This window comes from Pinus tabuliformis, chromosome 5_1 (assembly GCF_031772625.1).
Source record: "Pinus tabuliformis cultivar Carrire ecotype Pingquan chromosome 5_1, CPIR1, whole genome shotgun sequence".
Classification (NCBI taxonomy): domain Eukaryota; kingdom Viridiplantae; phylum Streptophyta; class Pinopsida; order Pinales; family Pinaceae; genus Pinus; species Pinus tabuliformis.
In genome coordinates, this window is record NC_142305.1 from 593,869,490 (window position 1) to 593,892,296 (window position 22,807).

A 22,807-nucleotide genomic window follows, 5' to 3' on the forward strand; every position below is an offset into this window, starting at 1 on the left:
AGAGCTGCTAGTCCCACTAAGGCTGGTATCTACCTTAGAAACAAACAAACTAAAACCACTTTCGTTTTCCTTTATGAGAAGTAGATAAGAAGGGAAAAAAGGAGACCAACCTCTGTCTTGTGCTTGGTTCCTTGCTTGATTCCTCTCCATTCTGATAGGTCTTTTCCACTCGCTTCCTCGTCTACCCAACTTCAAAGAGCACCTGTGGAATCAAAGCAGCATAACACTATCAAAGAATAGAGATCTACAATCATAAACAATATAGGACCAGATATATATTGACCACACAAATGCATATATCATCAATCATACAAGAATGTGGAGGAAAACTTGAATAGCTTTATTAATAATCAAGAATAGCAAAGAGGATTACAACCAATTGTTCTGACCCAACGTCATCCTCTCAGCAAGAAAGCCCTTCTTCACCTCATGAAAAGCTTAGATCACCCAACACTATGATGTTACACCAAGAAACCAGCAGCACTTCCTTACAAGATACAAAATTCCAGCCTCTGGATCTCTGGGATGAGGGATCCATATATAGATGTTTGCAAGGGGGGTGAGTCAGCTTTTGAGATTTGATTAGTGTCCTCTCTCTGATAGTTCTTGATTCTACTTGGAGATTGATGATCTCTTACTCATCCCTGGGAAAATGCAGAGAGGCAAGTGTCACAGGAGAAGTTTCTGGAAGATTCCATGATCCTCCACCTCACAGATTGACCCTGCCATTTGTCCACTCTCGTCCATCGCACCCCATAGAAGGGCTTTTCAGTATGCATCGCACCTCTCGTGTGCATTTAGGTGGGATGTAGTGAACTTTGACCATGGAGCAGGTGAGATGGTCCAGTTTTGACCAATTCTAAGTAGTTTTTCATGGAGAAATTTTGGGAGATGCTGTAATCAGTTGACCTTGTTCTTTTAGGGGTTGGAACAACACTTTTACGGACTTAGGAGCCCTTGGTTTATGGACAATTATGATGGGGGTTGCAATGCCCAAAAATGTCTATAACAGTTTCCCCCTAAAGCATGAGGTCGTTAATCTTTTGATGTCGGGTGAAATTCTTTATCATGAGGATCCGAAGTTTTCTCAAGCTAGAAGGCGACCTGTAATAAGATACAATACAATACATTATCTTCATAATATTTTCATGATCTAGCTGAGGCGGGTATTCCCATGCTCAACTTTATAAATTAATTTTCATGTACATAAGACAGACAATCGTCTGAGTGCAGGCTGATGATTCTGGTAGAGCCATCATCCCTTGGATTGGATGATTGCCTATGTAGCAATGATGTACATTTGATGTCTTTATTTTCCTGAATATATATCGCAGCCCGGATGGATGAAACTAGATCTGGGGTCTTCAATCTCGTTCGATCTTCACTCAAATTACAAGTCGATCCATGTGAGAGATGTTCTGGAGTCTAACATGGAAAGACATCGCCTGATTACCAGCCAATGACGTAAGCTGTTAACAGGCGCGAGAGGAATCACCGATAATGATGATGACCCTCAAGGTACTATAGTACAATTCACGTGGTGTGAATAAGGGACTTGGCATCGAACACCACACAAAATCTTTCGGTCGAAGGCCATTGATGTAGACCTGTCACCGGAAGTGAGAAACTTGCCATTGAGGCATGCAAGCTTCAAAGTACTGAAAAGGTTGTTCCTAGAGCGACTTCCTAGATAATGAGCTGATGTCGACAAGAAGCAATCCGTCATAAGAGGGCCTTAGTGAATCCCACGTCAATGACACGGAACGGAGAAAATGATTTTAATGGAGGTGAAAACGATCTGATGACATAAGGTTCAGGGTGGCGGTCATGAAAGAATGGAGCGTAAATGTATTGCAGTGGATGAGACACAGGTGAATTCTCTGAGAGACTTCTCTTGAACATGTCGGCGACACTGACGTGATGGATTGGTAGCGTTAACCCCAAATATGGATGGTGTGATGGACCAATGGTGATATGACCAGTGAACGGAACAACCCAACCCGACTCGGATGCGGAGTGAAAGTGTCATGTTCAAGAGCAACTTGCTACCAATAAAGTTTCTTCAAGTTTTCTTCCCAATTTTTCCCCAGTCATTGCTGACCAGTACCTCCTTATTTTTGTCAAGCTTGAGGAGGATAACATATGCTTGTTCTATAATTTTCCCTTCGGGCAAACCCATTGCTATGTTTTAACGAACCTAGCGATAGTGAAACTCGCTCTTGTCTGTATGGACAAGTTTGTCGCTATTCGGTTTTAATGAGTTTAACGACAAAGATAACTCGGTCCTTTTCAATTTTAGAGAGTCTGAAAAGGGACGTAAAGAAAACTCCAATAATCCTTTTTCGTCATATAATCCCTTAAGTCCGAAAAAGTATAAAATAATACAAAAGGGATGGATTTTCGGTAATTTTAACGAGCCGAACAAAACAAGCGCTTGATCTTTTTGTGTAATAATCCCTCAGGTCCAAAAAGATTAAAATCTAAAGGAGGGATGGCACTTCCAGTCACTTTAACGAGCTGGAGAGGCCAATTTCTCGGCAATATTTTCATATTTTACGAGTCAGATGAAAAGAGCTTAAAGGAGACTTGTTTTTCGAGGAATGAGTGATAAATTCGGGTAGCAACTAATTCCAGGTAAGGTTTGGAATTTTCCAATCACGGTAGTGTCACAAGGATGGCTAACAGGATCACCCTTCGCAGTTGTTCCTCAAAAGGGTAAACAATCAAATGGAGGTGAATGATTGGCCAATGCAGAGTGGAGGTGATGATGCGAACACGACCAAGGCTTAAAAAGCTGATGTTAATACATTCACGATGGTTATTTACCGGAAATTGGTTCATTTTTAATGAGCTTAAACTTTGGGGGAACGTTTGCTCATTGCTTATGTTTATTTTTTAACGAGCTTGAATTCTGCGTTAAAACTGCTCGATCCAGTCGTATAGTAAGGATGTATCATTTAATATGGCTTTTTTTCAAAGCTTTGCCTCGCATCCTTTCTTTATGCAAGTTAGGAAACAACCAATCCTACGAGTTTAAAGGGTTAGAGGACCTACAAATTTAAAAAATAAATGATCGCTCTTCGCTTGCACGCCAAAAGGTTTGCATGCCCCGGGTATAGCGAAAAATTTCCAAGTTACCAAAGATTGTTCTATCCGTACTACGGACAAAACACTTCCTCGGCGATGTCTACCGAAATAAACAAAGGTGAGTGGTGCAACTGGCTCCACTCACATAACTTTGACGAAGGAATCTTATTCCAGTCTAATCTCATAAACTAGTCATATATCCTTCGTGGAAACCTACCTTATACCCAAGGTTTTCCTGCCGAAACAGACCAGGGTGCGTGCCCCCTGGGTTTTAGTCATGTCCTCTGAATCACTCGCGCTCATCAGGTGGACAGATTGGGGATTGATGAGACATTCCTTGCGTGAAAAGACCATTCAGGGATGGTATTTAACTATTTGCTATGTGTGAATCGAGGAATGAAAGCTGGTCTACGAGCTTGACCATTCTTCCTTCATGCAGAAAACAAATTACTCTAAAGAGTGAGGAGACAATGGCTCCCATGCAATAAATATAGTCGTTTCCAAGGAGTAGATTATAATCCAGGGGTCCTTGGACTACCATTACGTTTATGTGAATGGTTTTCCTTCTCAATGTTATTGGCACATTGGGAAGGATCCCTAACGATTGACTGGTTCCTTTGTCAAAGCCTGTTAGATTTCTCATTTCAAGCAAAAGCGATGGTGAACCAAGCGCTTTCCAAGCAGTTGAGGAAAGGATAATCACAGAAGCCCCTTCATCTATGATGGTACTGGCCATGACCATTCTATATATTTGAGCAATGATTCAAAATGGTACACTAGCTGGTAAACGGGGTCTGCCTAGTAGATTCCAATCGAAGGAAATAACTAGGTTGCTTGGAGGTGGGACCGAATAGACGGTCGGATATGACTCTAACGAACTTCCTTCCTACGGTAAAGGAATGGGTAGACTGCCCCCATGTTCATCAGAGTCTGTGCTTACGAAGAGAATTTGAATGGTGTTGTTCTTGTTCTCTCCAGTGACTGTATCATCTGAAGATGGACCTTCTAAAGGCAAGACCTGGTCAACTGCTGCTTTGACCTTTTGACTTTCATCTGGTGTGGATTTAGAGGGTTCATCTTCAATGATAGATGCTTCAGACGACCACAATGGCGTGTCAGCCGGATTTTCAACTAGTGACGGACTCGGCAAGAGTTTCTTATATCCAGGAGGAAGCCGTAATGGTGAAACCGTACGGTCGTCCAAAACTTTTTTAGCCTCGTCTAAGAAGTGACAACAGTGGACGGCATGATCGCTTTCACACAATTTACAAGGAAATTTACATTTTCCTTTTTGTCCAGGGACTTCACTTTCACTAGTTGATGGTGTATCCTCAGCATGATCGTCAAAGGTTGATGACACCGGATTGTGCAAATGAGGAGACCAGTCCCTTAAGATCCGAGTGATGCAAGGACAATCTCGATGATAGTGGTCTCCTTTGCAAATGACACATGGTGATTTAGGCGTGGACGGTGCAGTGTGTGAATTTTCGCTAGACGATGTCTGGTTGCCCCTTTTCGCCTTTGGCTCCTTCTTCTTCTTCTCTTTCTTCTTCTTCTCCTTCTTCTTCTCAGTTACTTGATTTTTGGCTTTACCAGCTTCATCAAGCGAAGAGGAAGGAGGAGAGGGAGAATTGGACGAAGTAGAAGGTTGGGGGGTAACTTTGGTATTGTTTAGTTGCTGACTTGATTGTTCAGGAATCACGGTGTTCTGAACGATAGAGGTCAAGAAGAGCCATACGGGCAAGCCGATTGTCAATCCTGGAAGCGACAATGTGGCCATATGGGGTGCACCAACATCTCCCCAAGAGGAGAAAGGACTAGGATTTCCTCCAAGGGGAAATCCTTGGTTGGTGGACTCCATTTTTCTCAACCTAAGACCAACGTAGGAAAGGTGATGTTTATTCCGATTAAAATAAATTTTAGACGCTTTGACACAACTTGTTTTTTCAATTTTTAAGAGTCGAGAAAAAACAAAAGATGACTCTAGTCACCTTCGATTTTTAATGAGCTTGAAGTGACAAGTGCTCAGATGGACCTTTTCCTTTAAGGAGTCTGAAAAGGAATGAAAGAGACTACTCTGGAAATCTAGACAGAGGGATTACCAAACCAATCGCAAAACTGCAGAATACTTTTTACGGTACGGCAGTCAATCTTCCCAAATGCTGTGTTCAGTGCATTGCGATCGATAGGGTGGCAGACACAACTTCCTATGGATAAAGGATAAAGTCTATTGTGGTCTCCCAATATATACTCGACGGTACGTGGGAGCACAAGTCCATACTGGCACTTATCATCTCAAAATGGAGGAATCACCCAACTAGCAATGAAAACAACAGTTACCAGGCTTTACGATGCTGGAATATTCTCTAGCCTAGACTTCTAAATGTTGTGCGTTAGGTTCCAAAGCATTTTTAGATTCATTAAATTTATTTTACAATTGATCTTGCTTAAGAAATTTTCCTTTCAGGTTCACCGCGTGATGTACATATGCAATTCCTAAAATGCAATCTAAGATGATAAACAATCGTTTAATCTTCTTTTTGCAATGAAAATCCTAACTACTAAAGAAAGAGAGATGATATTCTTTCAACATAGAGCAGAGAGCACACACTATATGCACTGTCCTAATTCAAACCAACAAACAATCTAAATGCAAATGCACATGCATGTATTTGTTTTCAGCCTTCTTAATGTGTGAATAATAAAAAGAAAGCTAAGCGCAAAACTGAATTATTTTTCAAAGTGACATTACTAACAAGTTTCTTTCCAAGACAAAATGAAGACAATGACGAAACTTTGTTATTTGGAATTGAAAACTTGCTTTCGACACTTGAAAAACTATTAATTCAAATCAAATACAAGAGTAATAGTGTAATCGACTATCAAGAACAATCGGATTCTCTTCTATGACTGAAAACGACACTTGCGACACTTCCAGATCAAGAAATGACAGTTCAATTATGCTACTTCTTTGTAAAGGAGAACTGAAAATGGCTCACAATACATAAAAACATTTACAATTCTTTGCACAATGGAGGTAGAATAATGGCAAGGAAGGGGGTTTCCAACAGAGGTATACTGACTATAGACAGCAAAACTCCTGAATAGAGCTGAAAAGAGTGAAAAAACCAATGTCTGAAGGCAAAATTATCCCTTTCTGATCAGCGCACCTGTTACACAGGGATTCCAGTATGCATCCCACCTATAGCACATGGGAAGTGCGATGCATACTGATATCCTTGAAGAGAGGGTGCGATGGTACAGTGCGAGACTTTTGATCCAGTTCTTGATCACGGTTTGCAGAACAGTTCAGGGATTTAGGCCGAGCAAGTGGTAATCAGTAAATAAATAATAGGGGTACATCTAAAGAGGTTACTAGAGCCACCACAAGGGAAATTAGATAGTTTGTAAATCGATTGTTCAGTTTATAAACAAAACCCGGAGATAGACTGAAGCAGCATTGATCTACTTTGCACTTGCATAGAAAATGCCTTGACTTCAGGCTCCGTCTGTAAGTTTATAAAGCAAACAAATATAGACAAACAAACAATCTATTCGCTCCCCAGTGAAGTCGCCATTTTGTTATCGGGAAATCTAGTGTCTATGCAGAGCTTCTAGTCCCACTAAGGCTGGTAGCTACCTTAGAAACAAACAAACTAAAACCACTTTCGTTTTACTTTATGAGAAGTAGATAAGAAGGGAAAAAAGGAGACCAACCTCTGTCTTGCGCTTGGTTCCTTGCTTGATTCCTCTCCCTTCTGATAGGTCTTTGCCACTCGCTTCCTCGTCTACCCAGCTTCAAAGAGCACCTGTGGAATCAAAGTAACATAAAACTATCCAAGAACAGAGATCTACAATCATAAACAATATAGGACCAGATATATATTGACCACACAAATGCATATATCATCAATCATACAAGAATGTGGAGGAAAACTTGAATAGCTTTATTAATAATCAAGATTAGCAAAGAGGATTACAACTAATTTTTCTGACCCAGCGTCATCCTCTCAGCAAGAAAGCCCTTCTTCACCTCATGAAAAGCTTAGATCACCCAACACTATGATGTTACACCAAGAAACCAGCAGCAATTCCTTACAAGATACAAAACTCCAGCCTCTGGATCTCTGGTATGAGGGATCCATATAGATATTTTCAAGGGGGGTGAGTCAGATTTTGAGATTTGATTAGTGTCCTCTCTCTGATAGTTCTTGATTCCACTTGGAGATTGATGATCTCTTACCCATCCCTGGGCGAATGCAGAGAGGCAAGTGTCACAAGAGAAGTTTCTGGAAGATTCCATGATCCTCCACCTCACAGATTGACCCTACCATTTGTCCACTCTCGTCCATCGCACCCCATAGAAGGGCTTTTCAGTATGCATAACACCTCCCATGTGCATTTAGGTGGGATTCAGTGCGCTTTGACCATGGAGCAGGTGAGATGGTCCAGTTTTGACCAGTTCTGAGTAGTGTTTCATGGAGAACTTCTGGGAGATGCTGTAATCAGTTGACCTTGTTCTTTTAGGGGTTGGAACAAAACCTTTAGGGACTTAGGATCCCTTGGTTTATGGACATTTATGATTGGGGTTGCAATGCCCAAAAATGTCTATAACAATAGCCATCACAAAACAACGAAATAGGTCCAAGCAGGAGCAACAATGAGCCATCTGGGGTCCGAGGGTGTGAAGTCGAGGAGGGTATCAGTTTTTGAGACTTTTCCCATAGTCAGATTGGTGGCAAGAGATCAACGGTCCTGAGCCAAGACGCTTGGTAGGATAGGACATCTAAACCACACCTTGGGCAGGTTGTCCGCCACGTGTTAATACATGTGGAAACCAATCACGCATAACTAGAGTGTGAATCAAGTGTGGTATTAATAACAGAGTACTCCACGGTAATCTATCCACATGCTTAATAAAGTCTGAAGTACAAATATGCTGGATGAGAGAAAACCTTTACATTTATATCGTATTCAATTCAATGGTTCATATGTATTTATGGTTGTAGTTATAAACCCTAGGTTGGTAACAGTAATGCAATATATTTTTTTTATATAAGAAATCGTTGTTAAGATGTTACAATTGGTATCAGAGCCAAGTTCGTACACTAAGGCCCTTTGGGAGTAGCTATGTACAAGAATTGTGTGCTTAAATGTTAATTAAAACTATTTATGTGTGAAACAGATAACAGAAAAGGGATTATATCAACAAAAAGAACAACAAGTTCAACATGCAGAGGAACTCAGGACCACCTGAATCACCCAGAACAACCTACGTGAATGCTAACCCAGATATATGGATTCAGCTGGGTGAAGAATCCTAACAAGCCAATGCAGTATTATTTGAAATGGTGCAGTAGTTACGTGAGGAAATGACTAGTTTGAGAACCGATAATGAACACTTGCGTGTAGAGTAGGAAAGAATCTTAAGGAGTTTGTCCAACTGACAAAATCAGCATCACCCAGATCCTAGCATGGAGGATAAGGAAAATACCTCGACCGCTCGGCAAAGGGAAGAAAACATTGAATCTGCTAAAGGAAATAGAGAGGAAGATGAGGGGCATTCAAACAATGTATTTGACTAGCGAAAAACTAAGAAGAAAAATTCAAAACCACAGATAGAACTACAAGGATAATTTTAAAAAATTAAGCCTTCCCGTTTATAGGGAGAATCTGAAGAAGTTGTGAAAGCCTGGTTAATAGATATGGGCAAATATTTCCAGATTTATGAGTATACTAATAAACTGAAGGAATGATTGGCAATTTATCAGCTGAGGGGAAAAGCAATGCTCTAGTGGGAGGAAATCAAGACAGTAAGGAAAATTGATGAAGAACAGGTCATATGGAATGAATTTCAAAAATGTTTCAAGGATAAATATCTAACTGAATGGTATTGTGACGAGAAAGCGAAATAATTTAACGAGTTAAGGTTGAGAACCTTAACCATGGATGAATACGTGACCAGATTCACATCATTACTCCGCTACATACATTACATGAAATAAGAAAAGGACAAATTTTAGCGTTTTATTAGCAGCTTACCAAATTTCATGAAGGAGAAACTGGAATTTGACTACCCTAAGACAATGGATGATGCTATCAGGAAGGCCAGCATTTGCTATCAACAAATGAAACAATGGAATGAAGGGCCAAAAGAAGGATCAAGTAAGAACGATAGAAGCCCAATCCGAAGCAGACACCCAAAATTTGTTAATCATAGGAATGCACAACAAAAGGCATTCAACAGGTTCCCAGCTAGAAATCCACCCAGATCTACATATTATAAGAATATGCCACCTGAAGGGGTCACAAAATCTGCCAACGATCAGCAATCAAAACCGCCATTACAATGTTGGGGTTGCGGAGAACCCCATTACTACAAAAATTGTCCACAAAGAGCTAGAACAAAACAGTTAGCACACATGCAAGAAGCATCCACAATTGGTGAAGTGGCGAGGAGCATACCTAAAATTAATGCTGCCTTGGACAATCATCAAGCCAAATTCCAGCCCAAAATGATCAAATGTGAAGGTACAATTGCTAAGAAACCTGTCTCTGTTTTATTTGATCCAGGTGGTAGCTTAAGCTATGTAAGTCCTAAAGTGGTTGAAAAATGTCAGTTAGTAAGCAGGAAATTTTCAAAACCTTACCAGGTACAACTAGCCACCGACACAAAGAGGAAATTTATTGCCAAGACAGAATATTGTCCTATAACCATTTCTGGGCAGCCTATTTATGTTGATCTTAATATATTACCTTTGGGCTCTTATGACATACTAATCGGGATGGACTGGTTGGAAAAATGTTGGTCTCTGGTAGACTATAAACAGAAAACTGTAAGTTTTGTCTCAGAATCAGGTCAACAGAAGGAACTACAAGGAATAAAAACCAGCACCAAGCTCCGCCCTATTACTGCCAGTCAATTGGGAAAATGCATTAGGAAAGGGTGTCAAATTTACGCCATGCAGGTGGGGTTTACAAACTCTAAAAATAAAATGACCTCGCTAGAAAATATTCCTGTAATTCAGGACTTTATGGATGTCTTTCTTGAAAATATTCCTGGCTTACCACCCAAGCGAGATATTGACTTCACCATTGAGCTGATTCCGGCTACAGACCCCATATCTAGAGCTCCTTATTGCATGAGCATACCTGAATTAACAGAGCTCAAAATGCAGTTACAGGAACTTCTAGATAAAAAATATATTCGCCCCAGTGTGTCCCCTTGGGGAGCTCCCGTATTATTTGTACGGAAAAAGGATGGGACCCTCAGATTATGCATCGATTATCGACAATTGAACAAGCTAACCATAAAAAATAAGTATCCTTTACCACATATTGATGATTTATTTGATCAGGTACAAGGAACTAAGGTATTCTCGAAAATAGATCTAAGATCGGGATACCACCAGATAAGAATAAAAGATGAGGAAATTTACAAAACGGCCTTCTGTACTCGTTATGGTCATTACGAATTTGTGGTATTACCGTTTGGTCTCACAAACGCTCCAGCCACCTTCATGAGTCTAATGCATGGGATTTTTTGGCCTTACCTGGATAAGTTGGTGTTGATTTTTATAGATGATATCTTAATATCTTCGAAGAACTAGGGGTAACACAAAGAACACTTGAGAATAGTGTTGCAGACATTAAGGGAAAACTAGTTGGATGCAAAGTTCAACAAGTGTGACTTCTTCAAATATCAAATTCAGTGTTTGGGTCACATTATATCCGCAGAAGGCATTGCAGTAGAACCAAAAAAGAACAAAACGATCATGGAATGGACAACCCCTAAGAATGTCGCTGATATTAGATCATTCTAGGGATTAGCTAGATATTATCGAAGATTCATTGAAGGGTTTTCAAAGATCACTTTTCCAATGAATTCTTTGTAGAAAAAGGGATGCGCTTTCCAATGGACAACATCTTGTCAGTAGAGCTTTGAAAAATTAAAGCATCTTCTTACTACCGCTCCAGTACTAAAAGTAGCAGATCCGAAAAAGTCCTTCGTAGTTTGCACAGATGCAAGCAAGGAAGGTGTTGGTGGGGTGCTGACACAAGATGGAAAAGTGATTTCTTATGAATCTTACAAGTTGAAAAAGTATGAGCAACAATATTTAGCTTATGACCTTGAATTGACAATAGTAGTGCATGCACTTAAAATGTGGAGGCATTACCTATTGGGGAAGAAATTTTCGTTGCTAACCGATCATAGCATCCCTACCAATTTCTTCAAGCAATCTAGCTTAAAAGCCTGAAAGACCCGATGGATGACTTTCTTAAGCGAATTCAACTTTGAAATGAAACATTTAAAGGGAAAAGAAAATCGTGTGGCTGACGCACTAAGCAAGAAGTTGCACTGTATCTATGAGATTCGAATGAGCCAAGAAACATCAAATATTTTGAAAATCATCAAGGAGGTAGCTAATAAGGATCCGAAATATACCTTCCTCTAGAAACAAACAAAATAAGCCCTACGGAAAGAGGAAAAATCAGAATTTGGAATAAATTTTGATAATCTTCTGACTTTTAGAAACAAAATTTATATTCCAAATCAGACCTCGATTAAACTGTTGATATTAGATGAGTTTCATAAAAAACCTTGTGTTGGCCACCCAGGCTATCAAACAATGTTTTCAACCATTAAGAGAGGGTATTTTTGGCCCGGATTGAGGAAGGATATTGCAGAATACTTGTCCAAATGTTTCGAGTGTCAACTGGTTAAAACGGAACATCAGCATCCCGCTGGATTGTTACAACCATTACCCATTCCAGAATGGAAATGAGAGACTATATCCTTAGATTTCATTACTGGTTTACCCTGCACAAGGAAGAAACGTGATTGTATTATGGTTGTGGTAGACAAGTTGATAAAACAACCCACTTATACCTGTAAAATCCCCTTTCAAAATAGTGGAAATCGCAGAAATATTTATGAAGGAAATATTTCGCTTGCATGGGATACCAAAGGTAGTGATTTCGGATAGAGATGTAAAATTCATGTCCACCTTCTGGAAGACTCTTTTTGTGGGACTAGGTACTCAAGTCCAGTTTAGTACTACCTACCATCCTCAAACGGATGGACAGAATGAATGAGTAAATCAGGGATTAGAAGACATGCTACGCATGTTCGTGATGCAGTAGCCACATAAGTGGGAGGAATGCCTACATCTGGTGGAATTTGCATATAATAACGGACATCATGAATCACTAGGCATGAGATCTTTTGAGGTGTTGTACAGAAGAAAGTGCAGAGTACCTATAGACTGGAATAACCCAGTAAATAAGCTAGCACTAGGTCCTGACATGCTAGCAGAAATGGAGGAGGTTGTTAAGAAGGTCCAACAAAATTTAAGGGCAGTTCAAGATAGATAGAAGATGTATGCGGATGAAAAAATGACTTACGGGAAATTTCAACCAGGAGACCATGTCTACCTAAGGGTGAAGCCTTAGAAAAGTTCCCTGCAGTGGTGGGGTTGTGCCAAATTAACACCTCGATACTGCTGACCATTTCAGATCTTAGAAAGAGTTGGACTAGTGGCCTATAATCTAGTGCTACCAAGCCACATTCAGGTCCACAATGTTTTTCATGTATCCTTACTAAAGAAATATGTGTATAACTCTCAGCACATTATTGATTGGGGAAATATTCAGGTAAAGCAGTTAAGGGGGTAAAGATTGGACATATTTAGGTATATATATACATATGATTTTTTTTTTATTTTTTTTTATATAGATGTAATTGAGAATTGTTTTATGGTGCAGGTCGAACCAGAAGGAGAGTTCCTGGCTGAACCTCTTCGTACTCTCAATCAATGGGAAACCAACTTGCGGAAGGGAGCCATCACCCAGGTTAAAGTGCAATGGAAGCACTTTAGCCTAGAAGAGGCTACTTGGGAAGAAGAGGAATTCATGCGAAAGGCTTATCCCACATTATTTTCCGAAGAGGAAGAGAACACCAGGGACAGTGTTCCGCACGAGGGGGGAGATGTAACACCCCCAAGTCACATAAAGTTCCACGAAGTTTATTATGTTTGTTTCTACTAAAAGGATATTTTAAAATGTTATTTAATTTGGTAAGGAATATGAACTGTTATTGGAAGGATCCAAGAAACGCATGTGGCAATTACCTAAATTATAGGTGGTAATACTTTAAATAAAACTGTTTATTCATTTAAAAGAATAGCTGCCATGAAGTAGTTACCCTCTGCCTGAGAGAGGTAATATAGAGAGGGGAACAGAGAAAAAAAGGCTCCTGGAGCTGGGTGGAATAAACCAATGGGAGAAACTTGCTCAGCACAATCAACAAAGAGTACAAATTGGAGGTTGGACAGTAGTCCTGAGGCCCTTAGTACTGACTGTAACTGGATAAATTCCAGCATGGAAAGGAGAAAGTGCTCGGGGGGAGTCTGGACGTGATGGCCAGACTCGTGGCTGGGAGGAGAGACTTTCTGGAAAGTATTATTTTATCATTATTCTTTGCAGGGTAATAGGTAAGTAATATGAAGAGTCCCAGTTTTTAGAGTTAGTCTATTTACATGATTCTAGAAATATCAGGTAATAAATATGTAGTATGCAAGTATATCATGAATGTTAGACTATAGCTATTATAACTTTAATGACCAATAGTTGTATAAATCAAACCCTAGAATACTATTGAGAATGATAAATTTCAGAAGTTATATCTAGCATACAGGATAAGTAAATAAATTGAAAAAAAGAACAAAGGGATCACCTCTGTGCTGAATTTCTGAGTTTAACCTAATACAATGGATAGGAGATATATAGATTCACAAATGTCCTTTTTAACAGATTTCGGAAATATATTTTGAATAGCTGATTACATTTCAAACCTTTTTCCTTATGATGAAATATATAAATAAAACATGTTAATGTAATTATATACTTAATTTGATTATAATATTCTTGGAATAAAACTGGCTTGCATAATGTAAATTAGAAACCCTAAGGAGTAGAACACTTTAGAAAACTCTATATCAATAGGAAGAAATAGTCTATAAGTTCGTGATGCCAACCTGTGCAAGAATTGGGAGTGTATAAGCCCATACGACCTTAAAATTTGCAGACCAAAAGCTTTATATTTCCATACAATGGTTTACTTGCACGAGATGACCATAAATTGTTAGTAACAACTAGTTCGGGTGAATCCTCCCGGCATAATAGCAATTAGACGATGATGTTTTATTTCTCTTACCTGTTATCGCAATGTTTCCTTCCCACAGAGAGAAACCTGCAAATAGCAAGGAGGGTTTATTATTAAATCCAAAATGGAGAGATTAAATGAAAAAAAACCAATGGTAAATTTTAAAGCGAACAGGTAGTATGGCGAATAAGTGTCATATTATTCAAAATTTCTACATGGTATCAGAGAAAAGTTGATCATCAGATCTATTATTCTGAAAGTGAATACATTTTATTTCTTCAGGCAGAGTCTGTAATCGGGCCAAGTAGCCTTTGGATTCATCCTTCTTTTGGAAGGTGAGATATCCGGTAAAAGCCCATATAGTCAATTTCTGTACGAGAAATACTTTGTTCTCACGAATTTTAGATTAGAAGTGGTTGAGTTTTGAGCTGGTGGAATTCGAATTTGTAGCAGTGTTTTCTTGGTGTTGAAGTTGAAATGTCTTGCAACGGATTGTGATTGGAGTATGCTCTTGAAGGCAGCTCGAATTATATTGCATGGAAAGACAAGATGGAGGCGGTGTTAGATGACAATGGTTTGAAGGATTTCATAGAGGCTGAGGTCCCAAAGTCTACTGATGCTGCTCACATTAAGTTTTGGCAAAAGAAGACAACAAAATGTCAAAGGATTATGTTGGAGGGCATGAAGGATCACATTGTATCCAACCTGCATGGAAAGGCTTCTCCATACTTGATGTGGAAAGCATTGACAAATCTATTCCAAAGCAAGAGTGACCAAAGGAAGTTGGCGCTTAAGGATAAACTCAGAAACATTAAGTCTGAGAATGGAGACAGTATGCCCAAGTATCTCACTAAGTTCACCCAATGCCGAGATGAGCTGGGAAGTGTGGGGGTGATTGTCAATGATGAGGACTTGGTGAGCTTGGCTTTCCTTGGTCTTCCAAAGAGTTGGCATTCCTATCAGGACTCTGTCAATGGTCGGGAGAAATTGCCAGGATGGGAGAGACTTTGGTCAGATCTTGTGCAAGATGAGATTAGGCGGAATACCAGGGACGGATCTTCATCAAAGGCATCTGATGAAGAAAATTGCGCTTTGGCTGCCAAAGCAAAGAAGGGGAAGGATAAGGGTTCTCTTTCCGAATCCATTTCTTCCAATGATGGTAAGAAGGTTGACAAATCGAAAGTGCGATGCTTTTATTGTCATGAGGTGGGCCATTATGCTGCAAATTATCCACGGAGGAAATCGAAGAAGGGATCCGGGGAAGGATCTGAAGGTGAGGCACTTGCTTCATAGTTTGAGTTGGATTTCACACTCTTTGCATGCATGGTTTCATCCATGGTGGGAAGTGGTTTGTTTCTTGATAGTGGAGCTTCTTTCCACATGATTGGTGACAAGAGTTTGTTCAGTACTTTGGAGGAGAAAGATCTCCAGATACTCATAGCGATGGGTAATGATGAGAAGTATAGTGTCTCAGGTGTAGGCATGGTTATTTTTCAGAGGGAGCATGGAGCTCGCCTTACCTTGACCGATGTCAAGTATGTCCCAGGACTGAAGAGAAACTTGGAATCGATCGCGATGTTGGAAGACAGAGGCTATGATGTAGTCGTTAGTAAGGGAAAGGTTTTCCTTGGACACATCATCACTAGATAGGTGAAGCAGATTGGTTCACGGGTCAATAACCTGCATGCTCTTGAGGTTCAAGATGCATGCAAAGCCTTGAGCAGCGAGGCAACTGATGGAGACTTGGTGGTTGAGAGGGAGCGTATATTACCTCTCAACATGCGGAGCCAAAAGAAGTCTCAGACGATTGTGGAGGAGCCACGATTGGTGCAGCAGCTTCAGGAGGTTGTGGAGCAGCCACAAAAAGGGAAGCTGAGAGGAGATAGAGTAGAGACATCTACTCATGCAGAAACCTCCAGTAGGGGGAAACTTCGAGCCAGGTGGGCTGAGGGATCACATGCAGCCATACCTCCAGGTAGGAGGTGGGGCGATATAGAGTGATCATCCCAAGGAGGAGGGGCAGGATCCTTGAGGTACCCAACCTCTTGGATGATACCTTGCTACGGGAGCCCCGATGTGGAGTAGTATGAACTGATTGATTGGGTAGAGATAGATGCGGCTAGAGCGGCAGAGAGAGCGATAGTGCAGGGAATCCCAGGACAACACATAACTAGCAGGCTACAGCAATGCGAGAGGCACAAGTGTTTTGCACAGTGCTAGGTGACACAGAGAGGTGTGCAATGGTGCGAGATGCATGGAGATGTTGCAGTAGCGCAAATGTTAGAGAGGGAGCACTTGTCAGCAGTAGGTAGAGCTTCAGCATCAGAGTATGTTCCTAACCCAACAGAGTGGTCAGTTGGGAGTGTTTTTGTTCCAAGTGTTGTTGAAGCAAGTGGACGGGGCAAATGTGTTGCATGCAGAACATTCCAGAGTTGCAGGATAGGGGTTGCAGATAATCCATATCTTGTTGAGAGGGAGTGTTGAAAATGCAACAAGATGATGGAGCTTAGTGAAAAGAAGTCGCCTTCACTAAGTGGGCCCGCAGGCTATTTTTGGCGCAAAGTCTATTTTTAGACTATGTCTATTTTTAGACATATGGATCATGGTCTATGAGTTGTAGGATGCTATTTGTGGATAATTGGTCATGTTGGTAAAAATATATGGACTTCTATTTTTAGACATATGGACAGAGTCTATTTTTAGATTGCCAGGCTAAAAATAGAACAATCGAATATTATTAGCTCTTAATAATATTTGGACTATAAACATTATCTTATCCTCTTGGAGCACTTCAGTTCGAGCTACAGATGTGGCAAATGCAACTGCCAGAAGGAAATATGCTTTTCTTATGGGTCAGTTGAGCTATTGCATGATGGACTTCAGTTAGAACTCAAGAGATTGAGTTTGGTGGAGTTGATTGAGGAGTTGATGGAGTTGTGTTCAGTTTGACTTAGTTGAACTAGTTGTATTTAGTCTAATTGAAAAATACACTAGTGATGAGTGATGTGAATTAATTATTAATTAATTCACTAATTATTAACTCATAAAGCAACTAAAGAATACATCAGTTAACTCAGTGCATGGACAGTTCAGTGGAGACAGGTGTTAGAGGCGGAGACTGCTATTAGTTGTGACTATAGTTGTGCATGAGATTTGCACATGCATTGATGGAGATTGTCAATGAGGATTGCATAGTACAAGCCAAGGAAAACAAGTTTGGATCATCCATTCTCATCTATTCTCATGCAGGATTGTGCAGTGGAGGCAGGCAAGCAGCGGAGGAGATTTGAACATGTGATTGATTCAGATCTGAGCTAGTTTGTGTGTAACAGGTGGAGATAGTACTGAGTACTTGCGAGGAGTATTGTACTATGTATTGTTACATGTTCTCTATCATTATAATATACATATAGTTGGGGGTTTTTAGCTGTATGCTTTCCCCGGTTACATACTACGTTGATATGTGTTATTGATGTGTTTCAATGTGCGCATGCGAATGTTTTGATTCTGCAAATTGATGATCAACGTAGAGGAGGTTATGTATTATGCATGCATTCTGAAAATAGTGTATAGTCGGGATAATCTCTGTGAATAAGTGTCATATTATTCAAAATTTCTACAACAAATACTATTTTTGCCAATAATTTTTTTCATTTCTCTTGTAAGAATTGAAAATTTTATCCCTAGTTACTTTTATGTTAGAATTGAATATTTGATCTTCTCAATCCCTTTGAAAATGGATGATTTTATCTATTTTTTTAACAAGTCAACAAATATTTATTTTAACTTTAGATTTTTTTTATGTGAATAAAAAAGGAGTTGTCTTTAGTGCGACTTTTTGGTCTTTTCGGAAAATTTTGAGGTGAAATCTTGATTTGTGTTATTTAAATTGGTTTTTTGACTGTATATATGGATTTAGCACCTTGAAAAACCCCTAGGACACTTGGATTGTGTAACAGTTACCCATCAAACTTGTGATTTCAATAAATTCTTGTAGGATTTTAGAGAAATTAGACTTCTTGTCGTATTTTAGAGAAATTTGACCAGAAAAAACCCACGGGAAAAGCTTCCAAAAAGTCCAATTGAAGATAACTCGAATAAAAAATAGTATTATTTTATGAAAACTCAATAACATGAAAGTAAATAAATTTCGATTGGTTTGTCCTAGGGATATGCTATCAAATTCAATATCAAAGAGACGCTAATATGACTACATGAAAATTAAGGAATTTGCATTGGTTCATCTACAGGTTAACCTGAAATGCACATTGCCACTACATTTACTATTGTCCCAGTCATTGAGCCCATGAATGATCATGGGATTTTCCGAAGGTCCATTTTTCATTTTTTTCTTTTAGACATCATTCCATTTTGAGGAGTTCTCAAGAATAGATGTACAAGAGATAATCGTTGCAAGTCCTTGAGACTATTCCATTACCATGGGGTCTTTGATGTTGCTTGTTTCCTTATCACTATCTGAGTGTTCTGATTCATGGAAACATTTGTGCCTTCTCATTAACGAAGCCAAGATCATGGTTGTGTCTCTTGGATCTCCATTCAAGGGGTGTACCCCCCTGTCTGAGGGATGAGATGGTGCGATATTTGAATGAGTTGAGGCAAAAGGACTTGATTTATCTATAGACTATTTTTGTTGTTACAAGATCTCTTAATTGTGATATGAAGAATTCTTAGATCCTTTTGGATGTCTTGGGTCTTTCCATCTTTGGATCTTAATCTTAGCATTTGTGGGGGACAGATAGCCCTTGAGAAGAAAGGTAGGAATTTTGGAGATGATCGAGTTGTGGAAAAATCTTGCAATGGAAAGTTGTTTTTTTGTAGTCCACTGACCGAGAATAAACTAGGCCATTCCAATTGAGGATGATTTTTTTATGCAATCCTTTGCTAAGATCTATTTCAACACATATGTGAGCAAAGGTTATAATACCCTTCTCAATATTGTCTTTTTCTACCTTAATAAAATGGTTGATTTTTCCACACCAGCTAAGAAATCCTGATGTAACAAATGAATGGCCATATTAGGGAGTCCTACCCAAACTAGAGTGGTGAGAAATATCGTGGAAACAGGGTTAAAACTAATAATCCGTAGCATGAAGAAGAGCACAAAATGGCTCCAAAATTAGGGTCCTTGATATAAACCCTATGATGATCGTGAATATTTTTGAAATAGACTACAAAAAAACTGTTCAAACAAAAAGAATATAGATTTTTTAGGACCAGATCTAATGCACCCTATTTCGAAGCATAGGTGTCAATGGCCATAACCTATTAAAACGACAAATAATGGAATGTTGCAAATAATATATGTAAGAATTGTTAGATTGAGGATGATCCACTTTGATAATTGGAATATCTTCTGCATGATCCACAATGAAGGTTTGCCTTGAGAGATATTTGGGAGTCAGATGTGAGAGCCCTAGCTTTAAGGTATCCTTAAAGTGTTTAGAATTAGAGGCAGAAGGTACACCCCAGCCTTTGGTTCCATCATTTAATCTTGAAACTAGAATGATTGAAGCATCCTTGGTTGTGTCGCAATCTTTGAGCAAGTGATTTACTAAATCTTCCTACCTTCGTGTAGGATCCACATAAAGACAAAGGGAATTCTTGTGTGATCTTGAACTTTGGTTGCGAGTGTAGAAACAATATCAACGACTTTCACCTAAATATAGAAAGTACCCCTTGAGATTTGCCTCACAAAGGGTAAAAAGTACAAGAGATCTAGAGCTATGGCCTTAGCTTGAGCAAGAACCCCGCCACAAAAGACATTTTCCCTTATTTACCATATATGCAGCAAAAGAAACAAGATAAGGTGTCTTTTAGACTGGTGGCACAATATTGAAGCGGAAAATCTTTCAAAAATAGGGTGGTGGTTAAAGGCATTAGGGTTTCCACCCTAATTATGTGAAAAAAAATATAAATAAATAAAAATTAAAATAATATAACTCTAGATTTATTATAAATGGAGAGGGACCAAATCTCTTAAATATAATCATTTTCTTAAATTTTGTATTTAAAAAAAAGAAGTTTACATATAAAAGTATTTGATCACTCTCAACTTATGGTAAAATAAATTTAGAATTAATATATGGATCCTTATGTTGATCCAAAAAAGTTTGCAACTAACAAAATTTAATCACTATTCATTGATGATAAATCAGGAACTAAGATGATTCTAGTGGTTCAAAATTTTGTCACTGTTAACTCCATGTTGAGTAATGAATTACACACCATAGCCACACCATTGAAATATTTTAAACGTGACAATTTTTTTAATTTCAATTTTTTCAATTTTTATTTTTTTTATTTATATATATATAGAGAGAGAGAGATAGAGATAGATTACTTAAAGAGGGAATTGAAATATATATTATATTTAAAATTTGCATTGAAATGTTAGTTTATTATTTATATTTATTTAAATTCTATGTGTCAACCACATATTGATCACACAATCACATTTCTCTCTCATATTTAATAGCAAATGTTGAAGTGATCTAACCATAAGAAATTCCTCTCTCTCTCTCTCTCTCTCTCTCTCTCTCTCTAGTTGGATATTAATGGTGTAGTCTAACTTATAGACGAAATAACCTTTTTCGCAATGATTTTTCTAGCTAATTTTAACTAAATTTGACAAAGATTTTTAAAAACTTGAGTTTAAATTGTTAAATATGCATAATTCGAGTGCCCTGGGGTTTCTTAGGGTGTTGAATCCATTTATACATTCAAAAAAGTATTTCAAATAACAAAAATTCTTGAAATTGTATTGCCGGATTTTGGTGAATTCTGGTGAAAAAGGCTATTTGGTTTATAAGTTAGACTACACCAATATTAATAATTTTTCTAAATGCCACATGTCAAATCCATGTTAAGCATGGGAGGATTACATATCTTTGTCATATTGGAATATAAATTTTACCTCTCTATGTGATAATTTGTTTTAATGATGTTAGTTATATATTGAGTGGTCCTTTAGTTAAGAACATGTTTGCTCCTACTAAATTCAAATGAAGAGTGAGTTAGAGTATTTACAACTCCTTAATATTCGTAGTTAGAAGTAATTACTAACTATTATTCATATAATTTAATTTATATTTATGAAGGTATAAGGGTTTTTGGTAGTTTTCATATTGATATGATTGGGAGTGGGGTAGAGTGTATACACTTCCATAGACTTCATCCGTTAGAATTAATCACTGACCATTATAAATAGAAAAAATTTAGATTTATCAAGGTGTAATGGTTTTACTAGTTTTCATGGTGATATGATATGGTGACATGTCCTCCCTATTAAAAGGTAACATTGTTCTCTAGCCTAGATTTGAGGAAATTGGTGGATAATCTCTATTGTTTCCCACGTAACATCTTTAGGCTATGTATCGATCCACTGGATCAAAACTTCTTAGATAATGTGTTAGTGAGGACGATGCTCATGTTTTTCCAAAATGACCTCAAGATAAAAATGAATGGAACCATCCTCATCTCATTCCATAAGGATGGTTGGAATTATACAATTATACCTAAGTAATTTCTTCTAAAAGAATACATGAAAAAGTGTCCAGAGCTTAAAATGGATGGCTAGAGTCAATTTGCAAGGAATTATATGATATGTTTTCCATATAGTGTAGGGTCTATCAAAAATTAGGTAGCGGCACTTTTCCTTGAGTGATATCTACTTATAAGGCTAAATATGAAATAACACTTGATCCCCTTTGTCAAAATGACATTTACAGCAATGTTGATTGTTTTTTTCATGTGATTTTGAGCCAACACCAAATTATATTTAAGGGTATGAACAATTTCATCATGGTCTATAAGGGTGTTTCCCACCTCATTAGCCTTAGAGAGGCCTAGAAAGCATGATATCACTTATGTGGGTAGTTATCCATAGAGTACGTCAAAGGGGTCATGTTAGTAGCATGATGAAATGTAGTATTATGCCAATAGTTAGCTAGGGGTAACCATTGGACCCACAAGGCTTATTGTTTTGAAGAAAAACAATCAAAATAAGCTTCTAAACATTTGTTGACTACTTTTGATTGACCAATGGTTTTGGGTGAGATTCAATTAGGTACCTTGAAAATTAAACTCTCCCTAGAAATTTTCGGTGAAGGTGTGATCATGATAAATCACAATGAATTTAATGTCATGTAGTTCAAAAATAATTTCCATAATGAATCCTGCTATTGTGGAGGTATTGAATAGGTTTTGTAAAACAAAAAGTGAGCACATTTTGAAATGTGATTAACAATAACCATTATCACTAATTTGTACCTTAGTTTTGGTAACCCTATATCGAAATCCATGGAAATGTTATCCCACATAGCTATGAGTATGGGGAAGGATTATAAGTGTCTCGAAGGATTTCCCCTTTGTTCAATGGGAAAGTATCATGTTTTTCCATAAATGTGCATATATCCTTCCACATTCCTTCTCAAAAGAATGAATATTTAATCCTATTATGTGTTTTTTGAAATTGAGAATGGCTTGTCATTAGACAGGAGTGTAATTTAGATAGCAATTTGGGTTTAAATGAGGAAT